This window comes from Odontomachus brunneus, unplaced genomic scaffold (assembly GCF_010583005.1).
Source record: "Odontomachus brunneus isolate Ranch 3 - 2012 unplaced genomic scaffold, Obru_v1 Obru_scaffold_030, whole genome shotgun sequence".
Lineage (NCBI taxonomy): Eukaryota > Metazoa > Arthropoda > Insecta > Hymenoptera > Formicidae > Odontomachus > Odontomachus brunneus.
In genome coordinates this window covers 1,264,401-1,277,325 of record NW_022639480.1, presented here as the reverse complement: position 1 = coordinate 1,277,325, position 12,925 = coordinate 1,264,401, and the positions used below count along the sequence as shown (strand labels likewise).

The following is a 12,925-nucleotide window of genomic DNA, read 5'->3' as shown; positions in this document are numbered from 1 at the left end:
ACAAGACTAATAGCAAGAACTAAAAATTGCACAACACATCGTCGAAATCGGAAATCGCTCGATTACTCGGATCGCGCAGTCTCTCTAATCCTATCTAACCTATCTCAATTCACGTTCTCTCCTTTTGGCCATCATCGCGCAAACAGTCGGCCGACCAACCGGCCGTTCCCTCTTCTTCGGCCTATATACAATTCGATGGACAACAAACGCAAACGGCCGCGGCGACTCAATCCCACAGCTCATTGCGATCGATGCCACTGTAAGCGCAAATGCACTCAAAGCGACAGATCCAACATGTAGAAACGAAGCGCACAGTCGGCGCGGATCAATTCGATCGGACGACTTTGACTCGGCCGATGCGGAGCAGCCAGCTGGATGATGCCCGAATAAAATGGATAGCGGAAATGGGCTATCTTGGTCGAGATATTCTCCTATCTCTGCGATACGGTTGCGCCGCGAGCATGACTAATTCACTATAACGCCACATCGTTCATTAAGGGCCATCTACAATGCGATTGGTAGTAGACAGTAAGACGTAAACGAGTTGACCAACCACAGTCGATTACTAGAAGAACAATCGACTATGATTAGTCAATTTACTACTTACGTCTTACTGCCCACTGTCAATCTCATTGTAGATGGCCCGTTATAATTTACACCGTACTTAACCCTAACGTAGTAACTCTACGGCTCTCAAAGCGTATACACGCAGTTGCTTTCACTTCCCCCCCCATACCGACTGCGATAATCAACGCTTTCGTCTATTCCTCTACTGGACAGTTGGCTTTGAGTTTACGTCGGTGGCGGTTCTAACCGAGTCTGTCTCAGCTGTTTGAAGTAAGTGAGTGACTTTGTTTGAAAATCTAGTATGTCTCTGAAGCGTATATTACGTAAATTCTTATACGTTTTAGAGACATATGATATTATTTAAACAGTACTTCATTATATTTAAATCTAAAAATGCCCGAATGCTACCTCTTTTTTGCTTTTTTTTTGCGTGTATATATCTGAAGTTATGTGTACAAATTTTATAGATTAAAAAATGAATGATTTGGACTAATAAAGTCCAATCGCAGTGATAAAATTTTAATAATGACAGGATCTTATGTTTATGCTATGAAAATTTTTTTACAGGGCTTTATTTTCATTCGTTTCTTAATCTCTCTCAAGTTTGTGTTTACTTTAGTCTCACATTTTTTATGTGACAAAGTTTCTTTTCTTTTTATTAAGACAATTTTTTCAATAATTCTTTTTTTTAGATTAAGATTTAGATTTTTCATTGATAAAATATAAATTAAAATTTATAATATATTAAGTTTTTATTAATACAATTATATATGTAATATTACATATTATTGTACTCAATAAATTCAGTAATATTACACATATTACTGTATGTCTCAATAAAATGTAATATATAAGTGAGCCATTTTAATCGGTACGGGTAATTATCTCATAAACTAAGCAAAAGAACTATCAAAAAATATTTCAGACAAAAGTTATAAGATTCGAAGTGGGATTGTGACGGTCTTCAGTCCTTATCTGTTCTGTAACTAATCATCGTAAACATGCGCCCAATTCATGCATCCACCCACGCACACGTACGCATACACGCACACACGCACACACACCCACATATGCTTACATTCACACCACATTTACCTACTCACACATGCACGCACCAGTGTGGCCAGAAATCTCATCCGGTAGCAGCGATAACATTGAGAGATAATTGCCCGTACTGATTAGAATTGCCCACCGTGTTTATATAACAACAAAAATTTTTGAAACTTAAATTATGCATTAAAATTATGTTAAAGTAAACAGAAAAAGAGTACAATGTGATAATTTAAAAATTTTTTATCATCTGAAAGACGTATAGACGTATGTTTCTTAATGATTAAAAATGAGGATATTTATGTCAGGATTAATTCTTAATTCTCTCACTCTACCAGTCTCTATTTTTCTCAAGACATACGACTGAATTGCGCCGCACGCACGCACGCACGCACTCCTTGCACTCGTTTCGGGCGCCGCCAGCGAGGTGCACGAATGATGTTCTCGTCGAAAAGTAAATGCGGGAACAACTGTTTAGACGCGGCGCGCACGGCGAGCACGACGCGTACGTATGGCGAATGAGGTTACATCTCATTTGTTCCACCCACCTATTCACGTCCTTTGCCAACGACGTCCCAGCGCGTGTTACCGCTGACAAAGAACCCGTCGCGCAGGATAACGTCGATTCCTCGTGAATTCTTCGGAAAAATCTACATAATTTCGGCAATTGCCTTTTGTGTCTGAGATGTCTGAGATGAAAGACTCGCAACGTCAAATGCACCGGAAATTTTCTTTACCACCTCCTCTCGCTACCCCACACCCACTTGGCCTCTCGCCCTGCTCGACTCACGCCCTTCTCGCCGTTTCACTCTCCGGTGAGCCAAATTGGAGAGCTCCGGAAGGATGCGCGATGAAGTAACAAATCGAAGCAAGGTAGTAACTATTCGACGTTTCGCGCGAACCGAACGCTACCGTCTTTTACTTGTCGAAGCGACGCACTTGCGCGAGACAAGCGTCGCCTGATTCACTGAAACTGACAAATTTCGCGGTCGAGCCCCGAAATAATTCGGTCCAGACATTTCGGCCCGCGTTCTCCAACACACCACTCGAGCGTCGTGTATACGCAGAAACTACTCATCTTAAACACACTATCGATATGCCCGCGAAATCGAACAAGCGAGCGCTCGAACGAGCACGAGTGCAAACTCGCGTTCCGCTAAAGCTCAAAACGAAACACCGCGATAACAAAAGAGCTGCAGGGACAGACATTCATACAATGTGCTTCTCGGTTTGCCCGGAAAGGACAGACGGAAGGAACGAAAGCAAGAAAGCTCTCTCACTCTCTCGCACAGTACGGGGCGCGCGCATACACACGTTGTGCTCGCCGCAAATTCGTCGTGTGGCCAGTGCGAGCTCGAGAGAGCACGCCTTAGAACAAAGCATACCCGCTCGAAGAAGGACCGGCTTAATTTCGCCGCCAGCACCCATGCTTATTCGAGCGGCGGGCCGCACTGCGTCGTACCGCGCTATGCCGGGTTGGCTCGCGCGGGACAGCTCAACCCCACAAGGGATTCGACATCTTTTGTTTCAGCACAATAGCGTCCGCGGCACAAAAGTGACTAAGTGCCCGTAATACTCGCCATTATACGTCGCCTACCCGCGCAGCTTTCCTGCTCACACTTGCTTGGCCCTTACGCGCTCATCTTTACTGATATCACGCGCTACTGTATCCCGCTCCCTCCCGCACTTTACGTACTTCAGTACCAGCGTATGCACGCGTCTGTCAAGTTTGTGTTGACGTGGCCACGTGTGCACATGGGCGCTAAATAAATCTATCCCAAAGTTACGCTCCGATTTCTTTCTACTTTGACACAAATGTAAAAGTACAAAAAATATTTAGATCACATTTTTTCATTTTGGTTCACTTTGAGTTTCACGAGCAGTTTATAGCTTTTTAATGTTCTCACTCCTATCATCAACAAGTGCAACAAAAATGCATAAGTAATTGAATACAAGATATAGGCGTTTTTGCTGATTATGAATATGAATGGTTTTCTTATGTATTTTTGTTTTTAGTATTTAGAATGGTTCGTATTTCAGCTATGCCAATTTTATTAAAATTACTTAACTATATCTTATATTTAATTTTATTTCTTATGTATTTTTGTTGTACTCGTTGATGATAGGAGTGAGAACGTTAAAAAACTATAAACTACCCGTGAAACTCAAAGTGGACCAAAATAGTAAGCCAAGACTTGGCACACCAAGACTTGGCACACCATATTTAAAAATGTGACATTTTTTTTAAAGTTTTGATACTCTCTTGAAAAGTTCTAGAGCTCTATGCAACAATTTTAAATAGTTCCGGTCATTAAATACAAAAATATAGACTTTTAAAAAAAGGTGCGCTAAGTTCTCGCAGCGCACCTAATCAAAAAAACTATTTAAATTAACTATTTCTTTAGAGTTCCGGTTTGTTTTACAATAGTTCTAGAGTTCTATATCATATATAACAATAGTTCTAAAGAAATAGTTGATTTTACTGATTAAGTGCGCTTCGAAAACTTAGCGCACCTTTTTTTGAAAGTCTGTTTTTTTGTATTTAATGACCGGAACTATTTAAAATTGTTGCAAAGAGCTCTAGAACTTTTCAAGAGAGTATCAAATCTTTAAAAAAAATGTCACATTTTTAAATATGGTGTGCCAAGTCTTGGCACACCATATTCAAAAATATGACATTTTTTTTGCAGTTCTGATACTCTCTTGAAAAGTTCTAGAGCTCTATGCAACAATTTTAAATAGTTCCGGTCACTAAATACAAAAAAACAGACTTTCAAAAAAAGGTGCGCTAAGTTCTCGCAGCGCACCTAATCAAAAAAACTATTTAAATTAACTATTTCTTTAGAGTTCCGCTTTGTTTTACAATAGTTCTAGAGTTCTATATCATATATAACAATAGTTCTAAAGAAATAGTTGATTTTACTGATTAAGTGACAAAGAAAAAAATATGACCTAAATATTTTTTGTACTTCTACATTTGTGCCAAATTGGAAAATCGGAGTGTACTTTTTAAGTAGGTTTACTTATAAGTATAGTTGCACGGGTGTATAGTACCTGCTAATCGACAATGGGATTTACGAACCAACGTTTCTGGTTATTTCCAAATACTTGAAAAAAATCAAATCTGTATTAACAATCGTTATTGAAATTTATCTTACGTGAGATATTTAAGCTTTCACTTAGAATTAGACCAAAGTTTTTTAGCTGAATTATACGATACATATGACATTATATCTGCAATCGCGATTCAATTAAAAAACTCCCGTTTAACTCTGAACTGAGATCTTATATTTGAAAGAATATTTTATTTGAAAAAAGTTTCATATAACATCTATTATTACGGATCTTAGACTCTGATAATTTTGTTGTAAAATCGTTACGTTGATTGCTCATATTATTACGCACGTTATGTTTTGGTGTTTTAGTCGAAAAATACATGTAAATACAAAGTGAAAATGTCTGTAACCTATTTCTCAAATGGCACAAAGACTGTCAACTTATTATCCGATTATTTGCCGAGGTATCGTCGCGATAAACGATTGGTAACGAGATTACAATCTATGTACCCCTGCGGGGTTGTCACCTGAAGGCGTAAGCGGGCTCTTGCTCGATAACGTCACGGAAATCATCGTGTATCACGGATCAGCGCTAGCGGGCTACTTGGACAATTAAAATGAGACGCATCTACTCGAAGAATCAATTGACCAGCACAAACAAAACGAACGCCGCAATTTTTATCAGCGTTCGGCGTGTGTTTCTCGCGTGCCGCAATCAGCCCGCGCTGGGAAAACGTACGGGCGTGTACCCGACGAGAGCATCGGCGATCCCGCGGCGCGCCATTCTCGCGATATTAATGGGTCGACGTTTCTGCCGTTGAGCGTAGCGGCGCGCGTTTAGTTAGCACCCGTGATGGCAATTTGTAAGGGGCGTCGGTGGTTTTCACGACGAAACGGGAAGCACAGCGGACGCAGCCGCGCGAAATTGATATAACCGGGACCCGCCGTTCTCTCTCCCTCGCGGTGCTCGAACCGGCGTGATGTATCACCAACATCTGGAGACTCTTCGCGCCACGTGACACGCACGCACGGCGGCTTTCGGGAAAATTAAAAATTGCGAGATCGAATCGATGGCGCGCGCGATAAACGACGCGACCGGAGACCGGTCGGGAATAAGCAGGGAGGAGCGCAGGGGTTTTTCGGTAAAGGTCATTCGGTCATCCGTACGTATTTGAAGCGCGGCCATTTTTAACGGAGGCCGTAAGTATCGTATTTACCCTCGCACAAACAAAACTAGGAGGAAAGATAAATGGATAGGGATGCACAGCTGAAGAGAAAAACAGAGTTAGGATGTGTATAAGGAATCCGTTAATGTAAAATTGGAAAGTGTAATTAAACATGACAGAGAAGGTGTAAATAACGTGACGAACTCATGACAAATTCATTATTCTCGCGATTTGTCTCACGTAGAAGAAAGACCGATCTCTTTCAAAGTTTTTAATAACGAATGAGTGAGGCATATTCTTGCTTCTCGTTTGATTCCACTTTTCACAACCAGATACTTCTGTCTCAGCGTGTTTCCTCGTCGTTCCGTACAAACCGTAAATAATTCAGCGAATGATAAAAATTATATCGGTTATCACGAGGGTGAGGTGAGAATAAACGCGACTAAAAATATTCGACGCTGAAGCAAGATTAACGAACACCTCGAGTATAGCTTCGGAGATAAATTGTGTCCCGCTTCCACGCGGAGCCAGAACTCTCGTCGACGGCCGATATTCTTCGCGCTTCTTCGCGCGTTCCCCTTCCCGCCCTCTCGCGTCCTCGTCGTCCCTCCGTCGTGCTATTTCGCCGTACTCTACTTTTTTAACGATTACAATTGAAATATATTCTTAGCCCGTGCCATCGAAGTTTGGACGACTCGTGACTAGAACTAACCGCATTACATCCTCGCCCGTTCGGCCGGGGTCCTTTTAAAATCCAGCCGACACTGTTTTTTCCCCCCGATTGCGCTTAGCTTCTGCGTCACGTCACTCGACTTCCGGGAACGGACCGTTAAATTATCCGTCGCTACGTGCTCGTCCCGATAAAATCTTAATACCTATCGCGCTCACTGCCCACGGACGTGTCTGTGTATATGCGCTAAAATTACTTGCCGTCGAAATCTCGCGGGCGATTTTAACGAATGAACTTTCGGGACACGCCATCAAAATGTTCATTTCACTTCGACAGGAGCGAGAATTTGGTGTCACCGCGAGAATATGTGCGTTTATTATCAAGCCAGATCTTCCAATGGCCTGAAAGTCACTGAACCTCTCTTAATGTGCTTCCATTTCTACTTAAAAGAGTGTCGCGTCAGAGAAGCGGGAAAGGATCGAGAGCCGGGCCGTCTCATAGTTAATTTGCAGTTTGCGAGGAGACCTTTATTTAAACTTAAGAGGTCAAACATTTCCTCCGATGCGAACTTTCGACCGGTGCACTTTAAAGAGAATAATTAAATTCTTACTCTCCAATCAAATCTTTTTTCGCGGATTCGAAAAGGCAGGAGCTTCGCGAAAAGGCAGCGATACCTGCCAGAGCAGCCGGTCCATTAGGTTTCGTCTGCTCCGTAGAGAACAGTGCGGGAGAACATATCAAGCAAATTACAATATCGAGCAGAATGTTGCCGGCAGGAGCGAGGGAGATCGAGGGGACCGTTCTTCTTTGTCGACGAGCAACCCGCTGGAATTGCCCGACGGTACTCTCTGGAACCAACCACCAACACCGACCTAACGATATCCTGAATCATTTAAAAGCCCTCCAGTGGGTATAACTTGTCGATTTCTTTGAAGGCACCAGAGAGTAACGTAACGGAGGAAGGAAAGGTGGAGGAAGAAGACGCAAAAGAGGAAGCAAGAGAAGAATAAGAACCGACGAAGAGAGAGAGAGAGAGAGAGAGAGGGAAAGGGAAGCGGCGAAATGACGGTAAATGTTCGATTAGAGAACGGCCGACCAGGCCTATTAATCTTCGATCCGTCTGATACCGCGACATGAATTATGCATTGCCTCGGCAGACGCATTGATTTCTCCAGCGGACAAGGAAATATTATTCGAATAATTCAAGCTAATGAGTCGAGTGTGGAGTCCGAGTTCGAGGCCATTTTCCACCAGCCGTTGCTTCCGCTCAGAGGGCGCTGAGCGCTTTACCGCCTCCGTTCCACTTTTGCCCTTTTAACAATGATTAGAGCCGGCGTGGCCGGAAAAAAAGGAAAGCAGTGCGATTAGCAGATTCGAAATTCCCCGGTCACAAACACAGAGCGCCACTCGCGTCGCCGTTTATCGCGCTTGCTAATCCCGCGAAATATGCGCGAGTTAAGCCGACTACTCCGTCTCTCTCGCTTGCGCTTGACGACGAGCGCCCCTCTCCCCCCACCGCGAAAAAAATGCAAATTCAACTTTCGGCACTTTGGACATCGGGACAGGAGAGGGAGCTTTTAATCCTTCGTGCAATGGCCGGTCGCGAGTTATTTCAATCGCGCGTGTCAGAATCACGAAAGGAGGGCCGGGATTAAGAGACCCGTGTTACCGCCTGCAATTACGCAGCAAGACCTGAGATTTCTAAAGAGAGACACGATGAAGTTCGCGCGCTTCACAGAGAGAGCGATTCTAAATTGTCACGACGAGTGTCTGCACGTGTATTCATGTACGTCTGTATAACGGGGCACAGTATCTCCCGCGTGTACGCGAGAAACGCGGGATGCAAGGAGGTGTCTTAATTCCCAACATCACGATATTCAGTAGTGTCGATACGGCCGAGAAGTAGCCGTGCGTAAACGAAGCGACGTCCCTGTATATATCTGAGCTACTGCACTCGGAAGCTCGTAGATATTCCGAGCGGCACGCTCGTGTTGCTCCCCGACTCCGAGTTACACCGTATTAAACCCCCGAAACAGAGACGGCGCGCGAGATCGGTGTGCTACGCGACTCCACCACCACCGCCGTCGCCGTAGTCGTCGCCGCCGTCGCCGCGCTCAGTCCTCTCGAATATACAAGTGCCTCATTGTAAAACGCCTGAGCGAAGTATAATGGGAAAAAGCGCGGCCCCGATAGGCGGAAAGTTGCCAAGAATCGGCAGGGAGAGAAAGAGGATCCAGGACGCGACGGGCGGGCGGGCGGACGGACGGACGAACGGACGAACAGACGGGACGCCCGGAGGGGGCCGGAATAAATCGAGAGACGCGGAAGCTTCCTCGTATCGAGTATCCTCGATAAATCGAGCCCCGTAGGGGTTTCCAGGAGATTAACGGAGAAGTTTGTCCTTGCGGCGGCGTGTGCAAGACGCCGTGAGAACACTTTTCTCTAATTCGATGGGAAGTCCCGGCGCACCGATTCCACCCGGCCGTCTGACTAGCGCCGGTATGTATCTACTCTGGCGGATCTTGGTCAGCCGGCACTTCCCCCAATTCATCAGCGAACCGCCGCGCAAGTTCGACGCCGATTATTCCGGCAGTCATCCTGCCAGGCGATTCTACGTCCGATGTGCAAGGTCCGCGAGAACATTTTAACCGATCTATACTCGCGCTCGCGCTAATGCGAAGAATAGAAGAGAAAGCGCGCATAAAAGAACTTTGATTATTCACAGTCGGAACGTGTACTTAACATCGTCTCAAGTTTACCTGTAAGTGCCAAATTTACTGACTGCGGCGCACCTGAAGGTGAACTCGAGACGATCTCAACCGCAAGATCAGACTATGAACGCGAAACTTCGCTAAATCGTACTGATTATGATTCGCTGAAAGTGTATTTGTTGCCATAACTAAAAGTTTACACACAGGAAAATATTCTCGAAAAGAAGATTGCGCAAAGTAATTTTCGTCCTTCGAGTAACGGTTCAATTCAGAAAATCCTTCCTCAACAATAAAATATCAAGTGCTAAAGAGAAGAATTTATTCTCTTTGCAAGAATATTATAAAATTTTATCGAGGAGGAGGGTGATTCGACCATGTAGTAATCGAACCACAAATTTTAATATTCCTTAATTTAATGTAGCCTTACAAATATGGTTACTTGCCGCTATACTTTTGGATACTCGTTGAGAGACTTACATCAGTAGTCGTTACTTGTCTCAGATGAGATTCTCAGATTTGAATCTAGAGTTGGGTGCGAGTCCCTCAGCTGAATACAGCGATTGAAAATATATATATTGTACAGATTAAGAAATTCTAGAAGACTAGAATATTTCACGTAGAACAAGTTTGAAGTTTGACGACTATTAATAAGAGTCTCAGCCACCACACGAATTCTCCAACTTTCCTTCTTCGGTGTGACCTCGGTGGATTGTACGAACGCGAGCAGTTTCGCCCGATCGATCGCGGTGGCGTCGGGCGAACGATTAAATTAACCGCGTTATTCAAGGAAAGCGTTAATAACCGCGTTATTATTCGGCAATTTCGATTTCTTCCTTCGCGTCGCGAGAACGCGAGGTGAGAATCGCGCCATGCGTAATGGGAGCCGGAAATATCTAAAGGGCACGCGATCCGGCACGTCTCGGGGCAAAGATGTCTCGGTGGCGCTGGCGTGCACGTATATATACGTCCTATACAGCATATGTTCCCCGTTAGATCTTAGTCTGGACGCGTTTCGTGCAGTTTCTCATCCAGTTTGTCCCGGGATACAAGTCTCGCGGGTGCTCACGGTGCAACGGCGGAGTTTCCGAAACTGTGTCGCGCATACAAGCGCGCGCGTTGAACCTCGAAACCTCATGCAACCCTTTATTTCCAAAGTCTCGCAACTCGCCATTTTTCAGGTCTCTCACTTCGGAGTTGTTAGCACTGCTCAAATTGTTACCGTCCCGCCAGCTGTCGTTCGAGTTGTTATTCCGCGGCAGCTATCGGTAACTCTCAATTGTAATCTCAATCGTGTCCAAAGTAACGTCATCACGAATTCGTCTCACGCTTACACGATGACAAATACGACACGTCGAGGATATTATTACGTGTTTTCTGCCGCGATTACACGACTGGCTCAAACAGATTGTTCTCTCTCCATCTCTACGTGTCTCTTTTTACTTTTCATAAATACGCGCACACTCACTCGGTAGCTGACCATCACGCTGATATTATATCTTCCCGAGAGTAAGGTGCGAAACGTAACTAACTGGTTGGACGAACAAAAGGAAACGAAGGAGAGGCGAGGACACGGAAAGTAAACAAATGTGCGCGCCAGAATAAGGGACAGAGAGAAGGACAGGGAGACGCGTGTGAGACGAGAGGACGGAAGGGAATTCGAGGGATGAGAGGAGAAACGCGGATGTGAGCCGTCGGGCAGAAGAGTAAAAGGATACTCGCGCAAAGGCCAAAACTACGTTACGAGGACTGAACGATACTCGGCGGATAGTGTAAACGGCATGAAAGGGGGGACAGAGAGTAAGGAAGAAAAGAGAGAACGCGGAGCGACGAGGCAATGAAAGAGAGGCGGATGAAAGCGCACAGCGTGGAAGCGAAGAGAGTGTGAGAGGTGGAGTTGGGACGTGGAGGCGATTTGCGCGAGAGGATTAGGTCGAGAGAGAAAGAGAGATGAGAGAGAGAGAGAGAGAGAGAGAGGGAAATCACGAGAATCTCTAGTCGCTGTAATAAATAATATACCGAAGCGCAAAAAGCGCAAAACAAGCGTGATCAAAGCCGGTTAATTTGGAAGTTTTAATAAACAACCACGCGCCAACTGGGTCGGAGAGCGAGACGCACTTGGGGAGAACGGAGAGATACCTCTCTCCTGGGCGTGCGATGACGCTTCTCGCTACTCTATCAGGTGGTGGGACAAAGAGCAGAGGACGTCTAAATTGCGCGTTCCCTCTAGCGTGACGGACAGTAGGAGGGAGGGAAGGCAAGGTGGCAAGAGAAGATGGATATACAGTAGTAGTCCGCAGATCATTTGCATAATTGATTAAAGACTCGCAGTATCCGAGTGTGTTGCTAGCGTCTGTGGAACGCACCATATATAAGCTATTAAGGGCGGCCGCAGCGATACGTTAAGGTAGCGTCACAATGTTCAGAATGTATCTTGCCTCATGTAGTCACATCGCGATACCAACAATGCGAATGAAGAGGCGAACGAGGTGGACAAAAATCTCGCGCATATAACTCGTGTAAGTTCCATAATGAACACTCGTGAGACAGTCGGCTACGACCGCGGCCCCGGAACACCCGCGGAATACCCAAGGTGCACAGAAATTTATGGACGAGACGATGAAAGTGCGCGTGGCTGCGCTGCTCCTTCCTCGTCTCGTCTCATCGTCCACTCGCCCGCCTCTTCGGCATCTCCGCCGCGTCTCCTGATCTTCATTCGATCCTCTTAGATCGCATGAGCGCCTCCCGATTTGTTCGACTCCACACGGAAAAAAAGGTTTGGTTGAATCAACCAAATATCTGGTCGAATATGAACGATTCAGAAATCCCGATTGAAGTAACCCCAATTCTGTTTAAGTCAACCAAAAATCTTAAACAGAATTCGGATTACTTTAATCGGAATTTTTGAATCGTTCATATTCAACTAGATATTTGGTTAATTCAACCAAACCTTTTTTTCCGTGCACAACGATATGTTTTCGTTCCCATTTAGACTTTTACTTTAAAATACAGCCGATCTCGTTTCCCATCTAATATCTCCTGCTTCCTCTCCGGCGAAACGCTCCGCGGGAGTTTCCCGGCTCTCGCCGCTGAGTGTGAATGGGACTTTAGACCGCAGGTTTATCCACGTGCGAGCATATCGTAGACGAGCGTAGAGACGAGGACTTTCGTTGTGTATACGGAATCGAGACGAGACTTACCGCGTGACTTAGCCCCGCGTACTCCTTCGTCCCTCCAGAAGTTCCGCCGAGCTTTCGTCGCGTCGCAGCCACTGCGCCACCATAAAATATCTACCCCCTCGATTTTGTGAACGCGGCCGGCAGATTGTTAAATTTAATTTACGGTTCGATCTCGGGACCGGGAGCCGGGAAGGACCGCGATAAACGGATAATACGTCGCCATTAAGCGCAAAATTTATCGCTTAAAAAACTGACTAACACGGAGAACCGTGAAGCAGCGGTAAGACATTGTCGGGGATTTTAAGTACATCGTTCGCTAAATTGCCCGGCTCTAAGTTCGCGGCGCGTGCGCCCACGCTGCGTCACAATGGAGGAAGAAGAGAGAAATGGCCAGAAATGAAACACTCGCATGAGGAGGACACATCCGGCGAATCGGAGAATCCGCTTATCGAGGGAACAAAGTCACGCTCTTCTCTCTCTCTCTCTCTCTCTCTCTCTCTCTCTCTCTCTCTCTCTCTCTCTCTCTCTC

The 12,925-nt window shown here is 45.3% G+C and overlaps 2 protein-coding genes across 2 annotated transcripts in view; one reads left to right on the top strand and one right to left on the bottom strand.

Annotated features, from left to right (window-relative positions):
* The window catches only part of LOC116843126 (tyrosine-protein phosphatase Lar), a 754,320-nt gene that overhangs the window by 511,739 nt on the left and 229,656 nt on the right, over positions 1-12,925 (bottom strand). The gene's annotated exons all lie outside the window — the stretch shown is intronic.
* Positions 667-12,925, top strand: part of LOC116843131 (cell adhesion molecule 2-like) — a 136,108-nt gene continuing 123,849 nt past the window's right edge. The window contains exon 1 of the mRNA XM_032813239.1: positions 667-837. The gene's annotated coding sequence lies outside the window, so the exon portion shown is untranslated. The remainder of the gene's footprint in view (positions 838-12,925) is intronic.